At 36.4% G+C, this 26,798-nt stretch overlaps 1 long non-coding RNA gene across 1 annotated transcript; it reads left to right on the top strand.

The window, feature by feature from the left end:
- LOC128772941 (uncharacterized) lies at positions 1 to 26,449 on the top strand. Its single transcript, XR_008417053.1, has 5 exons — positions 1 to 123; positions 19,038 to 19,545; positions 20,291 to 20,401; positions 25,253 to 25,327; positions 26,201 to 26,449. It is a non-coding gene; the product is annotated as an uncharacterized LOC128772941 (long non-coding RNA).
- The last annotated feature ends 349 nt before the right edge of the window (positions 26,450 to 26,798 follow it).

Genomic DNA, 26,798 nt, shown 5'->3' with positions numbered 1-26,798 from the left:
CTCTCATACTCATGCACCTTAATCATACACACAGTGGAAATCTATAAAGACCTTAGAATAAAAGGAGCACGTTTAAACACTGCCTTTAGAACACAAAGATAGATCTGTGATTTTGAAAATAAGGTAATTTGAACAGATAATTTTATGTCTTCATTTTCTTTTAAGCTAGCATGAAAACTAAGTGTTTTTTTTACCTAAATTGCTATAGTTCAAAAAATCTATTTAAAGGCTCTAATTATTAAACACATTTAAGTTGAATGATGAAAACTTTCTAAATCCCATTTTGAAATATTGTATATTTTCTGTAACTGAAACGATCAAAATGATATTTAATGGTCACAAATAGAGAATTAGAAGTACTTCTAATTGAAATTTGTGAAGCTTCCAACGTAAAAGGTGCTGCTTAGAAATATTTTGAAACTCGAATCTCTGAAATTTTGTTGTGCCAATTAGAAAAAAATATTTAATAAAATTTTATGGTTATTTTATTAAAAGCTATAATATATGTTTTGAATGATGTGCACACTGGGACTATAAAAATTTGAAGGCAATGTTGCATATGAATCTTCTGTTCATGACAAGAAAAATACGAGAATTTATAAAGCAAACATCAATTGAGTGACTATTTAGTCATTTTGTAAACATTACTTGCAAAAATACAATAAAATCATATACAAAGATATACAAAAATATAATTTAGAACTCAAGCATTTGGGAAAGCAATTCTAAACATTTATTTTATTGTATGCTTTATTTTAAGTGAACAAAGATAACACATAATGAAGATAAGAATCCACCAATATAGAATTATAATTTTAAAATGTTAATAATATAAAGTAAATATTTTTGCTCTGTGAAAGACTGTTAAGAAAATGAAAAGACAAGGGGATCCTGGGTGGCTCAGTCTGTTAAGCATCCAACTTTGGTTCAGGTCATGATCTCGCGGTTTGTGAGTTCAAGCCCCACATCGGGCTCTGTGCTGACAGCTCAGAGCCTAGAGCCCTGCCTTGGATTCTGTGTCTCCCCCTTTCTCTGACTCTTCCATGCTCACGCTCTGTCCCTTTCTGTCTCTCAATAATAAATAAACATTTTAAAAAAAGAATGAAAAGACAAGGCACAGACTAAGAGATAATATTTGCAAAATATTTACAAAACACACATAAGTGATAAAGGATTGTATCCAAAATACACAAAGAAAGCCTAAAACTTAACAAAGAAAAAAATACAATAAATAACAGTCAAAATGTCTGAAAAGACACTTTACCAAAGAAGATATACAGACAGAAAATAGGCATATGAGAAGATACTCAACATCATTTGTCATTACCAAGATCTCCTTCAGAGAATGGTAAATAAACTGATAACTGTGGTACATTCATACAATGGAGTATTATTAAGCCATAAAAAGAAATGAACTTTCAAGGCACAAAAAGATACGCATGGATAAATTTTAAGCGCATAATGCTAAGTGAAAGGAGTCAGTATGAAAAGGCTATATGCTACATGATTCAAGTTATATGGCATTCTGGAAAAGACAAAGTGATCAAGACAATTAATAGATCGTAGTTGGAGGAGTACAAGCTGGCCTCATCTGACACCTCAAGATGCCTTACTCACACCAACTGTTCTCTGTCCAGGAGACAAGCAGTTTTAAACTTTCAGGGTTTCCTTTCTCCTGTAAATTTTGGGCCAAAGTTTTGTTTCATGTCTGCTTCTACTGCTGGGGCCCCAGAAAGTGGGACCCTGGCCCCTGAGTCTTAACTGTCTTCTGTATAATATCCTGCTCTCATGGGTCCAGAGGGCTCCCCTGAGAGCAGACCCATGCTGGCCAGCTCCTCCCTCCCTTGGGCACAGACCCATGTTGGGGTGGAACAAGGATATAAAAATTTATAATTGTTTTGTGCTTGTTGTAAAACAAGGGGCAGCAAGTGTGGTTTTTTTTTTGTTTTTTTTTTTATAAAGGTGACACAGATGTATATTTTGATAATTGCAATTACAGGTTCAGAATTGTGATGGGGAGCATGGCACATTTCACCCATCACAACAGTTTGTAATCCAGAAAGAACCGAATTAAAGCAATTTTACAACAACAACAACAACAACAACAACAACAAAAATAGATCATAGTTGCCTAGGGTTGCAGGTGGGGTTTGAATAGATGAAGCATACAGGATTTTTAGGGTGACAAAATGATTCTGTATAACACCATAATGATAGATTCATGAGACTTTGCATGTCAAACCCATTGAATTTTACATCACAAAGAGTGAATCTTAATGTATGCAAATTTTAAAAATCATTTAAATGTATGGAATACAGACTGTGATAGAGGAATTTAAATGTATTATAAATGCATGAAATAACCAAACTTAAGGGAGTAGTAACTGAAAATGAATGAAGACTATAAGACTTCAAATAAATGAAACTACACACAGTCATTGTATTATATTTGGTAAAGTTGTTTTACTATGGGGATTTGTGTTAATTGTTCTGAAACCATCATATCTACCATACATACATAGTAGAATTCGACAATGAAATAAATGGATGGCAGATGTTGGGAGCCAGGTTTCTCACCGTTGGAGTGGGAAGCTTCAGACAAGCAAGGTGAGAAAGCTAGAATGATCCATATGTTAATGGATTAGAGATGAAGATAATGTGAACTCATGGTTAGCTTAGTGCCGACACAGATGGATACATCCAGAAATATTTATTTCTACCTTGGAAACAACCCTGGCAGAGAAAACGATATTAGATAAAAAAAATTAAGGACATCTAAAAAAAGCATGAAGTTTAGTTAATTAAAAATATTTTTTAATAAATAAATTTTTAGATAAAAAATTAAGGACATCTGAAAAAAAGCATGAAGTTTAGTTAATAATAATGTTTCAATACATTATTGTGCAATGTATCAATACATCAATTCATCAGTTGTGCCAAATTACCATAGTAATGTAATATGTTAATACAGAAAAAAGTAGATGTGGGATATATGTGAAATATGTGTACTATTATTATAACTTTTTCATAAAGATAAAACAAAAGGTTATTCTTTAAAAAAATTAATCTCTACTTCATCCTGCAAATGTCACTTTCTGTGAATAGCAGATGTTCAAATTTTGGTGCATTCTTCCACACATTCTTTTTCCATCTCATATAAATTTAAGCAAATATCAATACTTAATTCTTTTCAGGAAAAAGTGCATTTTGAGACCATAAATATATCAATTGTGAAGTCTGTATTTTCACAGTCTAAGCAATTTCATACTGTTTTCTTAAATATGCTTAGGCATAGAGTGTTAGTGGATGCATTTCCCACACTCAAAATTTTATTAATTTTGTTTCAAAATTCGAGTATTTCAGTGTAAAAGTTACACTGCTTTTGCATTATTTGCACAGGAATTTTGCTTATTTGCAAATTTGCAAATTTGCTTATTTGCAAATTTGCTTATTTGCAATTGTGTACTCATTATTTTCAAGATATGAAACAGAGATAACTCCTTCACTATTGCTTTATGTTCAAAAACAGTAGAGCTCTGCCTAACAGTAAATTTTTCACCTGGGATACAATTACTGGGAGCACAATCTAATATGACTCGGAGATCATCTACCTCCCCACAATAGTTGATACCGTCATTATGTTCGAAATTAGTTTATATTTGGTAGGTGAATAATATGCATAATGGCATCATTAGCTGAGGAGAAAATCAAGGTGAATTAGTTTGCTCAATTAAATTCAATCATTTATATGGGAACAGGTAAGAAAGCCAAAAAAAATCAAAAGGCAAAGAAATGACAGATATGAGAGACTGAAGAGAATCATAGCCAAAGGTATAAATAACACCTGATTCAAGACTAGAGGATAATGAAATATAGGGACACATATAATAGTTAAATTATCTAAATGGTATAGAGAGGCAGTTTGTACTTAAAATTTCCTTACCTGGGAAAAGAAAAATAAAACAAAACAAGCAAACCAAAAATCATAAGCAGCCTAATTTTTTTAACAAAAGGAGAAGGAAGAGGTTATTTAATCTTTAAGTAACTAGCACACATAAATGCTTCATTTATTCATCCCCCATTAAAGAAACTTTATCATACTCCTGCTTTCCCATTTAATAAAATTTCTAACTTTCTTAGCCGAATTTGTTTGTTAACACGTGATTGACATTTTTTTTCCTGAAAATATTTCAGTCTGGATCCTGCCCTTCTCAGACATAAAGAGAAAAATATACTCCAAATGGAAGATTGTACGAAGTTACAGATCCCACTTTTAGATGAATTTTAAGTCTATGAAAATGAGGACATCATCCTCATAGACTCAAAACTCCCCAGAGAGACTGATATCTTATGCAAGGCTGTATAGAAATTGATACAACACTTTGCCAGTATTTGTATCACTTTATTTATTTTGTCATTGTAATAGATATAGACCACGGATACATGTCTTAACTACTGTGTTTACTGTTTTTGTTTAGTTTTTTTCCTGGTCAGTGATTAACTGGGACTGGGATGATAGTGGGATGTATTTCATTAGGATCTAAAAGGACCTTTGGGAACATTGAAAATATTCTCTGTCTTGATTCTGGTAGTGGATGCCATAATGTATATATCTGCCAAAACTAATCAGTACATTTTTATATGTAAATTTTGTATGTGAATAAAGTTGATAAACAAAAATATTATAAAAATAGAATAATCATGCCATAAAGTGGTAATTATCATTAGCTGATAATTAGTAAAACTGAGGAGGGAGGAAGAAATTATGCTCTAGGTGCTGCTGAAATTCTTTCATGTGACTCTCTTAACTCAAATTGGAGTATAATTTAAGGATATATGAAAGTCTGTAAATTAGGGATCATCTATCACCTATTTTGTGTATGCCTACTGTTAATTAATCTCTAGTTTCCAGGAATAGTCATCAATGAAGCTCTCTTGCTTTGATATTGTTTTTTTTCCCCAAAGTGTGTTTTTTTATTAGATAAACAGGTATGATAGTGACACCATATACTGTTTTTTGCTTGGTCATAAAGACAGAGATAGATCATGTATTCCACTGTCAAATAAACTTGGAAAATAATTATTTAAATTATTTATAATAGAATTCTCTACTGTGGAACTTAAGTCTTTAATATGCCCATATATCTCACGATTCATTTAAAAAAATAGACTATGCAGTGTTCCCATTTTTTTAAAAAAAATAATTTTTTATAGCATTTGGTTTTGTGTTTTGTAAAATAAGTTTGGGCAAAACTTATATGAATATTTCCATTCCCCGAAGGCACAGTCATGTTTCTATTATTTTTTATTGCTGCTGAGGAATGCAGTAAAATTGCCCAATGGCAATTGCTCTCTCCCACTTTAAACACTACTCTTTGGTTAAAGAGAACAAAATGTGGTAAGTGATTTATCAGTCTTAGAAGAGTTCCCACTCTGGTTTCACAAATGATAGTTTATATAAGTTAAAATAACTTGCATGCAAAGCCCCAGCTCTATTAACTATTCTTTAAAAGTAATTGTTAGGGGCATCTGGGTGGCTCAACTGGTTGAACATCCGACTCTTGATTTCCCCTCAGGTCATGGTCCCAGGGTGGTGGGATCAAGCCCCATATCGGGATTGTGTTGAACATGAAGTCTTCTTGAGATTCTCAATCTCTCTCTCTCTCTCTCCCTCTCTCTTTCTGTCTTTCTGCCCTTCTCCCCTACTTACATTCTGTCTCTAAAATTAAAATAATAACAATAATAATAAAATGAAAAGTAATTATTATATATACTATAATTATCCTTCTAGGTGAACTTCTGCCTTTCCCTATGCATGCAAGCAATAACTTCCTGCTTCCTCCTGCTTCTCATCTTTCTATAGGCAAGGCTATCTCTGTTTTCTCTGAACTAAGACACAGAAGCACTGTTGTTTTAGTTTAATAGGATCAGTACTTTTATATGTTTTTCTGGATACATGTGTTTCTATCTAACCTTTGTATATTATTATAAGTCCTTCCAAGAGCATTACCATGAGTAACACCTATTTATTCTATTATCATTTGCTTCTCTATCATTAGCACCCCACCACAATGTCTCACTACATACTAAACACATATGTGCTTCAAAAAATACTTGCATTGTTAGAAACTGTGTTATTAATCCTTTTGTGTTTTAGTAAGTGTGGGGTAGGTCTTTGAGAAACATGATCACCAGTTGACCCAGGAGCTGCACTGACTCATTCTATTTCATTTTTTTTAATTCCCCAAAATCTGATGTTTTGGCATAATGTTATCAGTCATAATTTAAAAAGGTATGTTGCAGAAATAACCAAATTCCCTTGTCAACGGCATTTTAATAAACTCTCATAGTATCTTTAGTATCTTTGTAGACAGCTATTATCTTACTCTGATGCTTTGGCAAAAAGTTTCTGCCAAAGTGGTTCATCTTCAACAAGAATCATGAAAAAGACTTTGACCAGTACTGGTTTCTAATAACTAAGATCAATCTGCCATCTTGTGGGACGGACAATAATGAACCTTTTAAGTGATTCCCCTAGACTACCTACACAGTGCCATAATATACCATGGGATGGTAGCCTGAGATCTGTCCCTATTCTCCTTCCCCACATCAGTAAAATGGGTCCATTACACTGATGACATAATGTTAACATGTGAAGACTTGGCATCTGCTGCAGGACACTCTGCAGATTTTGTTGGAACATCTGTGAAGAATCATATGGGCAGGGAACCCACAGAAAATTTAAGGCCCAGACATTGCCATAAGGTTTGGGGAGTCATTCTGTCAGGCAAGACATATGTTGTCCCAGAAGCTGTATTTGATAAATGTAAACTTATCCAACCTCAAAAAATGTAATGGAAATACAAGCCTTTGTGGAGATTCTGGGGGTTTTAGAGAATTTTTATCCTCCACCTGGCATGGTGCCTCCATCCATATGCTGCCTGGTAAAGAGAGGGCATTTGTGGGACTGGGGATGAGAACAACAAGCCACCTTTGAGAAGGCAAAATTACTAGTGAAAGAGATTCAAGCTGTAGACATCTCAAGCAGGGCTACCATTTGAATGAGTTGTGTCTGTGACTCTGGGAGGCATGGGTTGGGCACTGGGGCAGAGACAACAGAAGGGGAGAGTGACCATAGGACTTTGGTCCCAGCTCTGGAAGGAAGCAGAAATGTGATATACTATCATTGAACAACAGTTCCTAGCAATGTACAGTGCTCCTCTAGATGGACCCTGTCAGGAAGGAATGAACCACAGCAGCCAAAGGGATGAATGCAGAGCAGTCTGGTTGGTGATCACTTATGATTTCTGGCCATTAACCGTTTGCACTGACAGTTGGGTTGTTCTAATGAGATTAACCTGAAGTCCTGGACAATTAGAAGCTGAGGGGTATATAATTCATGAGTGGGCCCTTGTGGGGTCAGGATGTATGAAGGGACATTGGGTTCATCTGCAAGAGCCTGAGGTAATCCTCACTGTCTTCTACATCCTGCCTCATAAGGCATTGATACCCCCTGACAATCAGGAAGTTGCTGTTCTAGCTCAGATACAATTCCTAGCAACTGGCCTGTCAGTAGATAAAGCAGATTGGGTGCATTTAAAAAAGCAGCCACCACAGAACCCTGGAGGGATGGCATATTGCCAAGGATGCCGGATTGCCTTTGAAATACAGTAACTTGGTTAATGCAGTAATAGCAGGCTATAGGTTATGTGTGTTCTAAACAAATACCCAAGGTAACTATCAAAAGAGTTGGGGCCATGCATTAAAGTTCCCAACTAGGGAGGGATTGGTAAATTGATTATATTCACCTTCTCCCTCTGAATGAGGGTTCTAAATATGGATGGATACCCTTGTTAAATGGAGAGTGATCTAGGGTCACATTTCAAAAGTCATGATATGTAAGACTAGTCAAAAAAATGTGACATTTGAATGGAGGTTCCATCTTCCCTTTAATTCACAAGCACCAGGGTTGGTATAAAGGAAAAACTAAATTACTAATAGGTAAAACCATGTTGGCCAAATGGACTAAAGTACAGTCCCAGACTTTAATATATTTGGATGCTCAGCCAACAGAACCTGTTGCCTCATATGCCAAATTGGGGACCCCTGCTGAGGCACCCAACACCATAAAGGTACGGAAGTTGCAGGAAACACCCTTTTCTCAGACGCTCACCAAGGATCAACATTCTATGCTGCTGAGAACACCAAGCCCTATCATGTCAGGGAAAGGCATTATCTACTGGAATTTACAATGGGACGTTTGACTGGGATGGATGAACTACTTCACACTCTGTGGTGAGGGGGCACTACTCAATCTCCACTGAGATCCTGTTGTCCTGCTACAAGTCTGACCTGTTAAAATGCACTATGCCTACAATGGAGCATGCACCATTAAAAGAGGGGAGAAAGTGAAGGTTCTGGTCTGCCATATCTTGCCCCATCTCCTCACACCTGGCAGTGCCACTTCCCCAGCCAACATGCATGGTATGTACAACCAGATCATGTTCCTAAAGCTGCCAGCCTTCCTCTCCTCTTCAGGAGGATGGGCATGTTGCATTTCTCACTGGTACAATCATTTAGCTGCTCTCTCTGTTCCATCCATTGGTCTGGAGGACCTTACTAAATTCACCCCGCAAGCATTGAATAACAGCCAACAGAGCCTATCCTCACTGAACACAGAAATGTCTCTAATAAGAAAAGCTGTCCTCCAATATAGAATGGCCTTGGCCATTATTACAGCCTGTCAAGGAGGCACCTGTGCTATTATCCAATCAGAATGGTGTGTGTTCACACATGATGAGTCTGTTAATGTGTGGTCAAATTAAATTGCATGAGGGCACAAGTGAGTGCCCTGAGTGATCCAACTCCCAGCTTAAGGGACATAGTAAATGAACATTTCCAGTAATTTTCCATTTTTTGTGGAAAAAGTTGTCGCTAATTTAACTAATTATTATTATTTTTTTAAGTTTATTTATTTTTGAGAGAGAGAAAGAGAGAGACAGAGCACAAGCAGGGGAGGGGCAGAGAGAGAGGGAGACAGAATCCGAAGCAGGCTCGAGGCTCTAGGCTGTCAGCACAGAGCCCAATGCGGGGCTTGAACTTGCAAACCATGAGATCATGACCTGAGCCGAAGTTGGATGCTCAACTGACTGAACCACCCAGGTGCCCCTAATTTGGCTAATTATTGTCTTAACCCGTGTTTCCTCTTGCATGTGTCTTTTGTTGTTGTGGCATCTGTCTCTAGTGTAGCTAGAGAGCAGCCAAAGGTGCCTCCTTCATGCTAGTGCAACCCCTTACTGATTGCTCAGGGCACACAGCAGAAAAAAGGGAGAGCCTGTGGGACTGTAAGAGCCTGTCACACTGGGTGGAGTGGGTGGAGTGTGGGAGGAGGTCATCAGGAGGTTGTTGGAGGAACCTAGGAAATGGGAGGCTCCTCATCCTCTCTCCTGTCCTTGAATTATGTTCTCTGCTTGCCTTCCCTGCTCCCAGAAGCTGCCACAAGGACAAAGCCTTGAAATGGAAATGTGGTGTCGAGACCCTCTGGACAGTGTACATAACGGTCTCGATTAAGGCCTCAGTATAAACTTTTAGGATTTGGCAGGTGGGTGTGGAAATGTAGTGGACTTGCAGACCCCCAAGACAAGCCTTGTAAATTCCCGTGTTCATTATAACTGCCACCTACCAATCTGCAGTGTCCTGCCTCTTTCTTCCATCTCTATCCTCCCTCTGCATACAAGAGCAGGTTTCAGATCATACCAGGGAGGCTCCCAAGGAGTTTGTAAACCAACAGTGAGGGGATTATACACAACTAATGAGGTTTTTCTCCTTGTATTTATTCTCTCAAAGGACATTTTGTTCTTTGAGGATGATAAAATTATATGTTTGGGTTTGGAAAATGTTTGCTTGAAATTTAGCTATGTAGTGTAATACCTTTCATGATTTTAGTTTCATATATATAATGAAATATATACAATGAAAAGAGGAAAAGGACAAGTATTAAGTATTTTAATCATAGGAGTAGGACACAAGCAAGAAGTAACGGATGTGACAACATTTTGATGGTGAGAGTCAAATGGTTCTATCATTTTCTACTTAAAAAAAAAAAAGAAAGAAAAAGAATTCATCCTCCCACATGGTCAGTGACCCATTATTCTCCAGATTCCTAAACCTACTGATTTAAAAAAATAAAAGGAAAAAGCCTAACCAATGATCAAAATATAGCTGCTTTAGTTTAGCATATTTGCAGTAATAAGATAAAGGCTGCAAAGTTAAATATTCATGGGAATTTGAGATTAATATATATATGTACTGCAATGGCATGCTGGACACCTGAAACAATATGACTTACGCTTTTAAAAAAGAGGTCAAAAAATCTCATTGCTCTTTTGAGCATATTCAGACAGTATGTAGAAAGGTATTACTGTTTTAGATTAATATTTGCATTTCCATATAATGAACTATGTAGAAAGTAAATGATACATGCCTTTTACCTATCTCCAAAAATTAATGTAAATTTGTCCTTTATCACCATATGCACTTGGGAATAAACCCATTTATACCATATTAATTTTTTTCAATAAGAAGCTCTTTATATGCATTGTGTAGAAATATTCTCAAAGTAATTTCTCTTGTTAAATATGTTCCCATGAGCTTAAGTAAAAATGTCTAGCTCTTATTTATGAGAAGAAATGGATCTCCTTAGCAAGGTTAACTGATTATAATGTGATTGCAATTCTAGAATGTACAATGCTACATTTATACATATATATGTATGGGCGTTTTTCCCTTAAAATATTTCATCCATGAATAAGGCAAATTTTAAAATAATACTAACATATAAAAATGAAAATGTACTGCTAATTATTTGACTACATATTTAAGATAAAATCTTTCCCAAGGAAGCTTGAAATAGGCTATAGAATTTACTTGCAATAAATTAAACAAATAAAATTTGTCATATAATCATATATTATAATATGATTTAAGACTATATTTTCATAACACTCATATGTGCATGGATGTAAATATATTTGGGTTTTATTTATTATCCATTGAGATGAATATTGTTAACATTGCTTTACAGAAGCAATGAAACTAACTTATGAAAGATATGGGTAGTTGTCCCTGCTAAGTGCATATAGGTTCCACTCCATTGTGTGTTTTCCATATTTTTTCATTTGTGGAATTTAAAGTGTTTATGCTGTGATATAATATTAATATTGGTTACTGAGTACTTATTCTGTTCCAGGAACTATTCTAAATTCTCTTCCATGTAGCAACATTATGGAGTAGGAACTATTATTTCCGTATTGTGGATGAGATAATTGATGGCTAAAGGGATTAAGTAATTTGCTGAAATTCTCACAACAGCTAACTAATAGAATAGGGATTTCCCCCCACACATCCTACACTTGGAAGTGAGTCTAGATAATACTACAATTCTGCTTCAGAATGATTTCTAGACTGGTGTGAGGACTTTGTTCACCTACCTCATACTTGCAAGTTGAGAATTTATACTTCATGGTGTTTAGTTTTACGTTTCAACGTGGCGACTTATAGTTGCAGAGATAGTACAGACAATTACCCAATATCCTGTACCAGTGTCTTCTATAGTTAACATCTTACAATGCCACAGAAGACTTGTCAAAAGTAAGAAATTTAAATTGGTATATGCACCAGCTAGGTGGCAATCGCAAGGCTTTGGGACACTCCCCATATGCATAAGCTCTAAACATGTATCCTATATATGGTGCTAGTTTTTCCATAGCCAGGATTTTGTGGCTCAGTACTCAAGAGGTGAAAATGGGAGCGGTGATGCTCACCATTATTCCTTGTGAACCGCTAGCAAAAATTTTGTTTCTTGTCCCTGCAAACTTTTATTCTTCTGGTCGAGAGGTCTTAGTTTCAATGGACGGAATGCTTCCATCAAGAGACACACAATGACTCCACTGAACTGGTGATTAAGACAGCCACCTGGCCACTCTGGGCTCCTCATGTCTCTGAATCAGGATTAGAAGGGTGTCTAATCCTGTCTTGGGTGATTGGCCTTGACTATTAAGATGAAATTGGGCTGCTGCTACACAATGGATGTAAAGAGGAGTATGTCTGGTATATAAGAGATCACTTAGGGCATGTCTTAGTACTACCATGCTCTCTAATGAGAGGCAATGGAAAACTCTGGCAATCCAATCCAGGCAGGACAACTAATGCCCCACACCCTTCAGTAATGAAGGTCTAGGTCCCTATACTAAGCAAAGAGCCATGATCAGCTGAGTGGCTTGTTGGGGACAAAGTAAATATGGGATGGGTAGTAGAAGAAGGTAGTTATAAACACCAGCTACAATGTTGTGACCAATAGAAGAAACGTGGATTGTCATTATGTAATTGTTATAAGTAGTTCTCCTTTATTTTATTATGGATATGTGGGTGTATAATATTTATTTATCAAATATTTTTATTCCATCTCTTTTCTCCTTATCATTAAAAATAGTATGTATTAATAATAATTTCATATCACATTTTTTAAGTTATGGAATTATCAAGGAGAAGAGCAAATATTATCCAATGACTTTTGTCTTTTTCTGGAGAAAAGGTTAACAGTTTTTGGTTGTATACAGGATAAGTATGTCATAGTAAGTAGAAGTATGACTTTGTCATTGTCTTTGGAGATTAAGTATGTTTTAAGGACACGTGTATGAGTGCCAAGTTGACAAGGAGTGAAATGTGGTGGATAGTTTCATGTGTCAACTTGGCTAAACTATAGTATGAGGTTATTTAACTAAACATTAATCTAGGGGCGCCTGGGTGGCTCAGTTGGTTAAGCGGCCGACTTCACCTCAGGTCATGATCTCGCGGTCCGTGAGTTCAAGCCCCGCGTCGGGCTCTGTGCTGACAGCTCAGAGCCTGAAGCCTGTTTCAGATTCTGTGTCTCCCTCTCTCTGACCCTCCCCCGTTCATGCTCTGTCTCTCTCTGTCTCAAAAATAAATAAACATTAAAAAAAAAGTTTAAAAAAATAATAAACATTAATCTAGTTGTTATGAAGAAATTTGGGAATGTAAATGATATCTACAATTGATTAGCTTCAAATAGATTATCTTCGATAACTCTTGTGGGCCTCATCTAATCAGTTGAAAGCACTTAGAACAAAACAGGGGTTTCCCTGGGGAAGAATAGAACTGATTTTTCCTCACTGAAGAACTCACCAGGATGGGAAAATATTCAGCTATTAGAATTCCCAAGGCCTTGGTCAAATTTGTGACCACTTACAGACCATTTTGGCTCATAGCAAATGAGAGACATGAAAGAGAAAGAGAAGGAATGTGAGAAGAAACTACGAATGAGGGAAATTTTTGGCAACATTAACAAAGCTTACTGTACAACATTCATAATCTAGTAACACTCCTATCCAGCCCTGGAGTCCTGAATATCCCTTTGGAAGGTTTTTGTTTTTTGTTTTTTTAGTTTACTTATTTAAGTAATCTCTACACCTAATGTGGGCCTCGAACTCATGACCCTGAGATCAAGAATCACATGCTCCTCCAACTGAGACAGCCAGGCACCCCTGAAAAGTAATGATACACATTTGAATTAAACTCAAAATTTTTAAAAATAAGCCCTAATTAAAAATAATTTATTCTTCCTTAAGGCTGCAATAGCAGCTCCTGGCCAAGAATCTAGCTTGCCTTATAGATTATGGACTTGCCACCCCTGAACCCTTAACCCTCACAATTCTATATCCCTCTGCTACTGTTTCTCTGAAGAATTATAACTTCAAGTTTAATGTACACTTGAAGGAAAAAAAAAAGCAATAGGAAGACAATTAGTTTATTAGTTGGGTCTTATGGCAAAAATGGAGAAGAAATAAGTTGCCAGTTTCCCTTCCTTCTAACCCTTATTCCCTATTAGGATTTAATCATGTTTCAGATGTTCTTGTTCAGTGTATATTTCCTGTCTTGGACTATAGCATGACCATACCCATTTTAGTTTATTTATAGGTTATTTCAAGGAAAACCTCTGGGTACAGCTTAGTATCAAAAAGCAGTATCTAAATAAGCAAAATATTGTCTATAGCTCTCCCTCTACAGACTAGGTCTTAGATGTGTGTGTGTGTGTGTGTGTGTGTGTGTGTGTGTGTGTGTGTATCTCCTCTTCTGTGAATCAGAATCACACTGTTTCTGACTGGTGCATCTCCAGTAAAGCTGTTAATAGTAGACATTCAGCTGACTTTTCACTGACTAATTTACTCCCAGGTTGGAGACCAACTCAACTAATTATGTCTTTTGTAAGAATCAAATATTATTTCTGAACAGGACTCAGTCAGTGAGCAACAGAAAGGTATGTTAGCTATTGTACCATTTCATTCAGAAACTGACTAAATAGCCTCTATTTTTCTTAGAAAATGAATCATATCATTAATCTCTAGCAACTTTTTAGACCACAGGCTAATACCTAACTTCTTGTACTTGTGCACCTTCTAGCAAACAAAAATTCTCTATTACAAGCTACAATTCTCAGTTTTCTTATCTTAAAGGTTGTAATAATATTTTTGAAATTGACTGCTATTAATAGTAGTAATATTATTGGTAAAGTGCTTTAAAAATGCCTTCCTTATATGCCAATAAATATCATGAAGGGAAATTATATAAACAAGCATAACAGTACAGCACTACATGAAATAATAGTTGGCTGAATAATGCTAATGAAGCATGATGCATTTGAGCTGTATTTAGCAAAGTTTAATAGCAAATAGTAACAATAACAATAGAAACGACAAATTTTAAGATACTTCAAAATATTTTATAAATACAGCCTCACAGTAGTAAGTTAATTATTTAAAGCTATGTAAGTGGATTAATTAGGAAGGAGAGTATCAGGACATAAGTGTCAAAGAGACTGGAGACATGTGCATTGAGTTGCCAAAAGACAACTGGCTAAAACTCAAAGGACTAATTAAAATTTCAGCCCTAAATAAAAATGAGACTACAGTGGAACATTAGTCAACCATGGTGAAACCCTCCAAAAATAAACAGAGATAAACAAAAAAACAGAGTGCCCTTGGCCTCTTGTTCTTCACTTAACTAAGAATAAAGTGTTCCTAAGAGAAATGTATTGACTAAATATGACCCAACCTTTTCATAAGTCAATCTTTTTATGATGTTAATCTACCAGAACAAGATAAAATAAACACATGTATGTCTTTGTAAATGAACACTAATGCTGATGAATATAGTGAAAATTGTAAGCTTTTCTCTCAAAGGAATGGTGCTTGTGGAAATAATATTCACCAATATTATTTGTAACTGAAACATGGCAGATAGGTCAGATTGTGATTAATAAAATACCAACAGGTCATTTATCTGAGGAAAATGCAGTATTTTGAAATACTGTAAGTCAAATTAATTGTTGAGAAGAGAGAGAGAATGGGGGAGAGGAGCAGAGAGAGAGAGAAGGAATCTCAAGCAGGCTCCATGCCCAGCATGGAGCCCGACATGGGGCTGGATCCTACAACCCTGGGATCATGACCTGAACCGAAATCAAGAGTCAGATGCTTAAATGATTGATTAAATATTTTGGGGAAGATAATTTGGAAATAAAATGTGTTTGTAATACAAAGAATTACATAAAAATGGCCACAAATAATGGCCATGTCTTTGCATTTTTATATAGCTTTCGTGGTGCACATAATTCAAATGATGCATACAGTTCTTAAAAATAAGCAACCCATGGGGCACCTTGGTGGTTCAGTGGGTTAAGCGTCTGACTGTGTTTTGGCTCAGGTGATGATATCACGGTTAGTGAGTTCAAGCCCCATGTCAGGATCTGTGCTGACAGCACAGAGCCTGCTTGGGATTCTCTCTCCCTCTCTCTCTCTCTCTCTCTTTCTCTGCCCCTGCCTTGCTCATGTTCTCTCTCTCCCCCTCTCTCTCTCTCTCAAAATAAATACATAAACTTTAAAAAAAGTAAAAAAAAATAAGCAATCTACAAACTCGTTTAGGAAGAATTTACATAAAGCTGATTTGTGGTGACAATTCTAGTGCTACTAGTGACAATTAATTAAGGGGTTGAATATTGTGAAGTTTAATTAATTTAATAAAAATTTGAAAGGTGACTGGTGACTAGGACCAAAGAAAAAAGGCATAATTAAAGCAGTTAGAGGTTTTGGTTACAGTCAATGATCATATATTTACCTGATTGATAGAAGGATACTTGTAGTCAAATTATGTGCACACAACATATTGATTTCTAACTTCATATCTATTTAGAAAGACTATGTCTCTTTCCTAAAGTATTAAATGTCATTAAAATAAGCTAGGCAAAGAAAGAATACAAATCTGATCTGGGTAAGTACAGTTATACTTAATGGTGACAAGGTTCAGCTTATGCTATTAGAGAAAACATTGTTATATATTATGGAATCTACAATATTATCTATTTTAAGACATTTTTAGTACCATTAATAAAGGGAAAAAAGCTTTCAATTATAACTACATATATTCACAAGTTTTAATATGCATCATGATTAAGATTTTAAAATGTGAAAAAAGTGTGTCTTAGAATTGATGAAATGCCGTTTTTGTATCACAAATAAATTACATACATTTTTTACAAATGAATTAGTAATAGATATTTATAAAGAAATTTGAGAGTCATTGGGGCCCATAAGCCCCCCATAATCTAACCAGTATGTTTGTGTTTCTTTTCCTATTTATTTTCTCACATTTCATACACATTCACTTTTACTATTGGTGTCAAAGTCCCTACGTGTTACAGGTTGAATTGCGTCCACCTAAAGACATTGACATTCCAGCCCACCAATATCTATGAGTGTGACCTTTTCTTGAAATAAGGTCTTTGCACATGATCAAGTTAAGATTAAGTCACTAGGGTGGGCCCTAATCGAACATGACTGCATCTTTGTAAAAAAAGAGGAAACTTGGACACTAAAATATATGCACGCAGAAAGAACACCAGGTAAAGATAAGATTGAACTGACGTATCTACATATCAAGGAGTGACACAGATTCCCAGCAAACCACCAAAACTAAGAGAAAGGCATGGAACAAATTCTACCACACAGCTCTCAGAAGTAAGCAACCCTGGTGACACTGATTTCAGACATCTATCCTCCAGAACTCTCAGACAGTCAATTGTTTAAGCCACCCAGTTGTGGTGCTTTGTCATGGCAGCCCTAGAAAATGAGCACATTAGCAATGAAAGAATGAAATCTGCCCATTTGCAGCAACGTGGATGGAAATGGAAGGTATTATGCTAAGTGAAATAAGTCAGTCAGAGAAAGACAGATACCATATGGTTTCACCCATAGGTGGATCTTAAGAAACTTTACAGAAGATCATGAGGGAAGAAAAAACGTTACAGAGAAGGAGGGAGGCAAACCATAAGCGACTCTTGGATACTGGGAACAAACTGAGGGTTGATGGGGGGTGGGGGAGAGGGGAAGGTGGGTGATGGGCGTTTAGGAGGGCACTTGTTGGGATGAGCACTGGGTGTTGTATGGAAACCAATTTGTCAATAAATTATATTTTTAAAAAAGAAAGAAAATGAGCACATTAGGATAATTTCTGGATACTTTAGCAAAATATTTTTTGGTGCTGTAACAAATAACAGGAATGATTACAATTTGTTTCTTATTATTCTTCAGTTAGGCAAGTAACTTAATCAGAACCCCATTAATCAGAACCAGCATTTTTGTATTTTGCCCACTATTGACTGCTATTTTCCTCCTGTAGTAAGATTATGTATTTAAAAAGTTGTGAATAAAGAATCTGAGAATGAAATATTTGCTACTTCGAAGCAGATAAAACTCTAAAATCAAGTGTTTTCTTAAATTTACTATTTGTTGTAGTGAAGTTTTTCAGAGATACCTCATGCTACACACTGGAATAATCTTACTTCTTTTAATATGTACGTGTCTGTGTACACATGTGCCTGAAACCATGTGTGTGTTTATGACTGTGTGTGTCGAAGAGGGTGGGGAGGGCTGGATTTTCACATATCCTTCCAACGTATCTTTCTGTTTGGTTTGATTTGGTTTTGGTTTTAGTTTCCTTCACAGGGTCTACTCTTCAGATCTTCCTAATAGTGTTTAAGAAAATCACATGTAGATTAGTAATTGTTAGACACTTGTGCATCTAAAAAGAACAGCTATGATTTAACCTGAGCATTAATCTTCATACACAGAGGGTGTAGGGGAGGAAAGACTTCCTCTACCCTCTTAGCTTCTATAAGGGAGGGAAAATGATTTCCCTCTACCTTTTGGAGTTTTTCCTGAGACTCTTATAAAAAAAGATAGGTGACCAAGAGGAAAACAAACAAGTTCATTAGCATGTTTACTCCAAGTATATGTGGGAGATACCCAGGGAAAATGAGCAACTCAGAGATGGCTTAGAATTCCAGATTACATAGCATCTTCAACAAAGAATAATACACTTGTGGAGAAAGGACAGGACACAGGAAATCTGTTTGGGGCCTCCAAGGAATGAGCTAGAGGCCAATTAGTCAAGTTTGTTGTATAAATTCCTTTGATACCTTCTTCAGGCTGATAGTGTCTAACTTTTGGGGTGATTAACTTTTTTTCTTCCTGGTAGAGATGGGTGGAGGGACATCTTTGAAAATTTATGTCTTGCTTTTAAGCTAATAAGGAGAGGGGCATTTCTTATATCTTCTAAATTGCCTTCAGTGCAAAGTATCTGTACCCCAAAATCACATATTTTGGGGTGGCATATTCTGTTTTCCTTCAGTTCAATAACTGGGTCTATGAAATTAGCAAAAAAGCAAATTAACAGGAGAAAAGATATATAAATTGATTAATTTTTAGTATTACATGCATGGGGTATCACAGGAAAAAACAGTGAATACCCAAAATAATGGTGAGATTTGAGACCTTATATAGCATCTCAATAAGGGAAGAGGAGGAGGAATGTAAACAACTTAGAAGACAGTGAAGGGTGTTTAGGTAAAATGAATGGGCCTTTTCTAAGGCTTTTTTTTTTTTTTTTTTTTTTTTTCTTTTCTTCAGAAAGTTTTATTGTTTTCATTTGACCCAGGTCTTGAGCAAGAGCTTCAGGGAGAGGCTCAGACAGAAGACCGGACACCTCAGGCGATGATGCCAGAGGGCCCCTCAAAAACTTCTGGGCTCCCGAGGCTCCTAGTCACGCTTGAGGGTGAACCTTCCTGGGAGACCCTCCTCCAGCCCAGCCCGAAAAGTCTCACCTCCTCCTGTAGGAAGTGGTTCTCCAGGAAGTCACAGAGATGGCTCTCTCCACGCGCACGCAGATCCCGAAGGGCTTGGTTCAGGATCTTCCCCAGAACCTTGGCGGCTTCCTTGGCCTCCAGGGTTTTACCCCCACTCCTCTCGCCACGGCTTCTGTACTTTCCCGAAAAGGGCACGCAGCTGCCCCCTCTCCCACGCTGCTTTTGCATTTTCAAGGGAAGCTGGGTGATCTCGCTTCTCCTCGCCAACGGGCAGAAGTGGTCCACGCCCTGCAGAGCCACACCCTCCAGGCCAGATAGAAGCCCAGAGAAAGGTAAGTATAGGAGGCCTACAAATGCAGGTTGGCCAGCTAGTTGAGTGCAGGTAGTTCTGAGAAATCTGGGAGCTCCTGGTTGGTGGGCAGCAAAAAATTAAGCGCAAATAAACAAAGTGGTTTGGTCCCAACGGCAGATGATAGCAGAAAAGATGGTCTGGGAGGCTGTGACTGGACAGGAGGTTAGAGGTTGGTCAGAGGCTAGAAGAAGGGGAGTCTCGGCCTCTGTTACCTGGCAGCATTGCCGGAGCAAGAGGGAGCATTGTCGAAGCAAGAGACAAACCCCAGGCTGGCGGAGTGCTGCCTTTTTTTTTTTTTTTTTTTTAAACCATTTTATTAAGCTGGGTGGACCGGAGCCTGTAAGGAGAGTGGGGAACAGGTGGCAGTGCGGCATTGGAGCGCCCAGAGGGGTGAAGGGAAGAATCAGCGGTGGCTCTGTGTGCCAGACCCGGGAGGGCCAGCTTGGGGCTCTCTTTTGGGGGAATGGGAAAAGGAGGAAGAGGCCAGACAGCCACTTTCCTCTCCTGTCACACACACCCACGGCATTAAGAAGCAACTCCCTACCGCGCAGAATATATGGGGAAGTCCTTCCCCTGAGCCCTGGACGCTGCAGGGTGGGAGGGGCCGTTCTGGAGGACTGTGTTGAGGCCTCCAGCTTTGGACTGCTCCTCAAACCCCTCCCCAACACAATTCAGTCAGGCAGCTTTGAAAAGGACACTAAACCCTAACTTCCCCGAAATTCTAGGCAGACAAGTACATCTGTGTGAGGGACTCCTGGGTTGAAATATTTTCTGTTCCTCTCAGATATGGACCTTTGTCAAGAGCAGCTGCCCTGAACTTCTCCAGCAGATGGAAGGTATGATGGTTTGTGACTAAGTTTGTCTGGGTGCTGTGTGCGCTTCTAGTCCCCTCTCCTGAGAGAAGGGGTTCATCTGGCTAGATGATACTCTTGGGGAGGGGATTTCAGACAATTGAGTTCCCTTTGGAGGATCTGGTTTTCAGGCAGATCAGGGGAGTTCAGAGAAAGGGTCTTCCTGCATTTACTGCCTTTCAAGTCTGTTTAGCTCCAAATTACCAACCTATCATAGCGGCATATTTGGGGATGGCATGTTGAACTACTTCAGGGTGATACAATTCTAGAGAAAGTACCTGTGATAAACTAAGTCAAATCAACATGTGGAAAATAAGAATGCTATAGAAGACCATTTCCATCATATAGGACTACTATCATAATCCCAACAGGTGTTTTTTTTTTTTTTTTTAATATTAACATCAATATTTTCAAAGCCCATACTAAAAATACCAAGATTTTGGTGAAAGTAGTTCATTTCAGAAATGAATATGAAGCAATAGAAATGCCTGTCAGATGCCTCACTGATTAATTGAAAGATTATATTTCTTTTTTCCTTGATAAGCACACTCATATATGTTTATACTATGCATTCAAAATGTACCATGTCAAAAAATATACTATAATTTGAGCCATATTTTTAAGCATTTAAATTTTTGTTATAAAACTTAGAAACTCTTTCAAACTTTGTGGTATTTTTCAGAATTACAAATAATTAGTGTCCTGTGATAAAAATGGCATTGGAGGGAGCTCTACTCCAGAACAGCTGTGTGAGGAGCTCTATGGCCTTTATCTTAGCAGAATAACCATAACAGATAAAAATTACAAAATAAGTGACCTTGTAAAGTTTCTGCAAATTTTCCTAAGAACATGGAGAAAATGAATAAACTGTTTTTTAAAAAAAAAAAATCTACTAGACCTCATGGCCCTTGGGGCCTATGTCTTCTCCCAGCTCCTAGTTAAGGGCTGTGGTATCTCTCTGAGACAGTCAGACATTTTCCATCCTTCCCCACCTTGGCTAACTGCAGAAGGATGAAATTGCACAGGGTGAACTTCAGTCAACTGCAGCTGATAAATTGGGGGCCACTTTGTCCCACCCTACCCCAATTTGTAGGGTGAGCGTCTTACCCAGGTGTGGCAGGGGCAAATACTTTGGCCCCAATTTCCCTCACCCCAGCTCACTTACAGTGTACAGGTTCCACCTTGAGAGATGCAGGAGGAGAAGACCAGGCTTAACCACCTCTGTATAACACCCAGTCATTCCAAGAGAAGTAAGCCACTGTCCCTACCCTCAGCTCCAGAACAGAAACTCAGAGATTTTTTTGCTCAGAGAAAGAGGCAAGCTAGAAGAACAGAGAACACCAGAACTCTCCTCCAGGGAACTGTATTTTTGGGACATAGTTTGGAAAAGTTCAAGCATAAGGATGTTATAAAGAAAGGGGGGGAAAAGGTATAGATTTTGACAATAAGCCATGAAGATAAAGCTGCTAGTTTCATGACAGCAATAAATTAATCATAAGCTACTAGTGTACCAAAAGAGAACTAGGAAAAGAGACAGCTAAAAAGACGCCCCCTGTGGTCAGAAGAAAAATTGACCTCGAAATACACATGCAAAGGCACCTATTTTAACCTGAGTCCAAATTATGTCAAAAACAGTAGAGTGCTCAGCTGGCAATTAGCGGAGTCTTAACAGTTGGATGTGATACCAACAGAAGTAGACAACATAACAGAAAGATCAAGGAAAGAGACAACACTCTGCTAAAAACACTGTCATTCCATGGTTAGTGTGATAAGACTGTCCTCTGTGAGGATTGGCATCAAAGGTTTCACACTGTGGGGAAAAATAGACTTCACTAAATTAAGTTCATCGAAGTCAATAAATAAATAACAAGCACCAACCACAGCAACTCCCAAAGAGAAAGGGATTGGTATCCAGAGTCAGAAACTAGTCATTGCAACTGCTCATATGAGACATTTGATTCCCACTTGGCACTAGACTCTCACTGCTAATGCCCGACCCCCAGTGATGCTGCCACACTTAAATACCATGCTACCATTATGAATAATTTCTGCACCCAGTTTTTACCTACCTGTTTCCTAAGGTACTAGAGTTGGTCAAACATGTTTTAAATGTCATAATATGTTTAAAATATGTATTTCTCAAGTGATCTATTACCTATGATAAATTTATCAATTTGAGGTTGAAGATAAGCAAAATATTTCAATATATTAACCATTATTCCCTCATTTAAATATAACAAGTTCTTTATAAGCACTGCTGATGATGGAACATGTCTCTTTTCATTAAAAAAATATCATTTTAGGGGCGCCTGGGTGGCTCAGTCGGTTGGGCGCCTGACTCGTGATTTTGGCTCAGGTCATGATCTCACAGTTCGTGGGTTTGAGCCCCATGTCCCACACTGACAGTGCTAACCCTGTTTGGGATTCTCTCCCTCCTGCTCTTTCTGCCCCTCCCCTACTCACTGTTGATCTCAAAAAAAAAAAAAAAAAAAAAAACTTTAATGTATATGTATTATATATGTATATACATTGTGTATGTATATATAATATATATAATTTTAATATTTAATTATATTAATATTATTGTACATTATACATTAATTATATATAATTTTAATATTTAATTACAAACTCTAAAATGTTGCTAGCTACTACATCATGCAGCAAAAGGATGGCGCAGTCCGTAGAAACTATGAAAAAAAAGGTTTAAGAACACAATAGGAAACTTTGCATTTACATTCAGTATCTCAATACCTAAAGACAATTGTGAGAGTAGAAGACAGCAACTGCATATTGGAACTACAATTTGTAGCCATAAGAGAATTGGGAGTATTTAAAGATATCAAATCTTTGGGAGAATCTTTTATTTTTTATCATTTTATTTTTGAAGCTCTTTCTTCAGGCACCAATACCAAAGGATAAAGAAACACAGTTCAAATGACAGCCACTTCACAAGGCTTTGTAAAACGTGTGAAAAATAAATTTCAAAAGAAAGAAAAACTCAAGTTTTTCCCAAAAGTATATACCACTGGGTTCTGTTGTTATTTTTCTTGTTTCCTCAAGTGAGAAATTTAAGAAGGGAGCCTGACAGAGGTACTAGCTTGGGTATAATTCAAGGGGATTTATAATAAAAATTAAATGGGATTAGAATTTTTAAGTACAAGTTATAAGGCTCTCAAGCAAATGCCTGTATTGCTAAAGTAGAAATTTTAAAAATGATTACTGTTTCTGACACACAAAATGTAAACCCTTTTTTCTTTTATATCATTTCATCTTCTTAACCTCAAATGAGTAAGATATTTTGAGATTTTTTTTGTTATACATATTTTTTCATGTACAACTTTATTATTTGATAATTTTCTTCTTTTTATAAGTGTTGCCATATGTATCATATGGCAACATATAAACTTTTAAGTGTATTTATTCTAGAAATTAATGAAAGCAGTAAGGATCTTGTTCTTAGGATTATAAGAAAACAGTAAATTTAATCCCAACACATTAGAAAGGACATTAGCTTGATTAATTCATTTTATAAAATTGAAAATATCTACTGAGATTAAATATTATTTTTTCCAAGTTCAATTTTTATTTTAGCTCCCATTGTGGATTTTCATTTATTAAACAGCTTTAACTCTCAGTCAGATGTTTTGGTTTTCTAATATTTGTTCCAAAATCTTGCAAACATATCTTTATTAATTATAGTTGGGCAGCCTAAAGTGAGTAAAATGGGTTAAGTTATTCTCTTTTCAGCCATGACCTGTTATGTATTTATAACGGATACCCTGTAGATTCAGTTTAAGCTAATCTTAACCAATGATGAAAGATGTGTTCACTTCCCTGTAATGTTGGCTTAGGTTAGTGTCAAAAGCACCAGGACAGCAAATTCTCAAGTCTTCACATATCAGAAAGAGAGAAACTTTTGAAATAGTTTTCAGAAGTCAGAAAGGACATCTATATAACCTTGCCCTATATACTTGGCTTGCATACCAAACACTGAGTGAAAGATATGACTTTTGTTGTTTCAATTCCTTCAATTCTTTTGCATAACAGCCCTTGTCACTAGTAATATAACAAAGACTTCCAAAATGAATCTGTTTAAACTACATAGTCTCACATAAGAAATAACTTTTAAAAAGTTACAGTACGTGTTCTTTCTAATGAGTTTTTCATAGGACCAGACTATATATCTTTGTTTTTTAAAGTAACAAGTTTTGAACTACTTTATATTTTTTGAAGTGACAATATGTAACAGGTGTTCACCATATGTAGAAAGGTGATCAAAATGAATTAAGATAGTTAGGTGTTAAAAAACATGATAGTGTTACATATCTTACTTTTTTCCACTCTACTGAAATATAATTGACATATAATGTTGTGTAAATTTAAGGTGTATGACATAATGATTTGATATAGGTATATAGTGCTAAATGATTACCTAACATAGTTAACGGTTTTTTTTTTTTTTCTTGTGACAAGAATTTCAAGATCTACTGTCTTCGCAACTTTCAAACATACAACATAGTATTGTTAACTATAGTCATTATGTCTTACTGTATTACATACACAGAATTAATTTATCTTATAACTGGAAGTTTGTACCTATTCACCACTTTCAACCAGCTCTCCCATCCCCCTGTCCCCACCTCTGGCAACCACAAATATGAGCTCTGTCTCTATGATTTTGTTGGTGATTTTTTTTTCAGATTCCACATAACTCTGTATACTAATACTCAAGGAATGAGGTACCCAAAAACAGTGATAGGTAAGAATTAGCCCTAGGAAAAATTGGGAAATTAGTCAAGTGTTTGTTTCTTCTTTCCTTTTATCTTTTTTCAGTTCATCTCTTCCATGACATCTGTTTTGCCATTTTGCTCCTTAGCTATTCAAGACTTTCAAGCACTGCTCTGTATGGTGGGTGGATATAATTTTGCCTTTTTTGCAATAACCCCCATAAGTACATACCTACCTGACATCTATTTCCTCAGGTCCCTTAGTGTTTCTAAAGTTCATTAATATAAAAAAAAAGTCTGGAAAAATATGTTAATGGATATTAATGGCTTACAATTTCTTCTTCCAAAATAATACAGTTGCTTTTTAAATAGGTTCCCCTATGAATACATAGAATTAAGTATAAAGAATAATTATAGCAGCAAAAATTTAACACAGTTAGATAAATGGAATTTATTTTTGGTAAGCTGAGCCTTTTAGCACCTACTCTGATGACACATACTTTGGAAAGTCCTATAAAATACACCTCTGGTATTCAAAATGTAACCTGATGATTTTTCAATCATATCTCAAACTTGGAGACAGTATTTTAAAACTTTGGTCTATATCAGATGAATGTTCTGGGTTAGGGACCCAGAGATCTGTAGCAATATAATGAAAGTTCTCTTTCGTATAGAAAGTAGAGGAAGACTTGAGATTTATTGCATACATATAAGAGAATTATATACAATTTCCCCCCATCTTAAGCTTAATGCTATATAACACATTAATATCATATGTACTGAGTTTCTTATATTTTATAATTTATTCTCAACATAATTAAATACTTAAACAGTGGTGCCAAAAGTAAGTTTATTGTCTTTTTCTACTCTCATTTTTTGGTGTCTGTTAAACTTGTTTCTAGACTTTTTTCTGCATTTTTAAAATTAAAATGGTTCCCTTATTGTGTCATGTCTTTTTTATTAGTTCGCTTTAGTCACATCCTCCTATTCTGAATTCAAAGATAAAGCTTTTAAAATATAGCCATTGTTAATTTATTTGTATAATTTTCTTTAGCTCTTCTTAGAGGTTTCCTCTGCTTCAGATGCAGTGATGAGAATGTCCGCCTCTGTGCTTCTTCAGTGAGAATGACACACCCACAACACCCCCTGAGCTCCACCCTGCTTTCAGTAGCTGCCTCTGCATGTTACCTCACTTCTGTGTTCTTCCATAGTTTTTCTGATGATGAAACAGTGGAGTGATTACTTTCCATCCTATACATCTCAATTAGGTCTTGGTTAAAAATAGATTTTCCCTTGCAAGAAACATGAATGTAATGGTGCCTTTTGTGTCACACTATTAAATATCTTCCCTGGAAGAACCATCTCAGGAATCTATGCTTTAACATTTTCATGGTCACAGTTATTCATGCTATCCTTGTCTTTTAAAGATATAAAGAGGCATTTTAAATGCAGTAAGCATCAGTGAATTTCAGATTCAGTCTGTCCAGTTAATGCTAAAACAATTAAGTAAAAATATATACATATGTACATTTATACATACATAAAAATAATTAAAATATAACAAGAAAGCCCATATAGAAGATCACATGGCTATGAATTATTCTTTTTCACTCTCCCAGTAATTGTCAAGATTTTCAAAAAGAAAACATGCT

Source organism: Panthera pardus, unplaced genomic scaffold, assembly GCF_024362965.1.
Source record: "Panthera pardus isolate Hobbes unplaced genomic scaffold, ASM2436296v1 HiC_scaffold_11, whole genome shotgun sequence".
Taxonomy (NCBI): Eukaryota; Metazoa; Chordata; class Mammalia; order Carnivora; family Felidae; genus Panthera; species Panthera pardus.
Note: the sequence above shows the minus strand (reverse complement) of the source record. Positions and strands in the feature narration are given on the sequence as shown.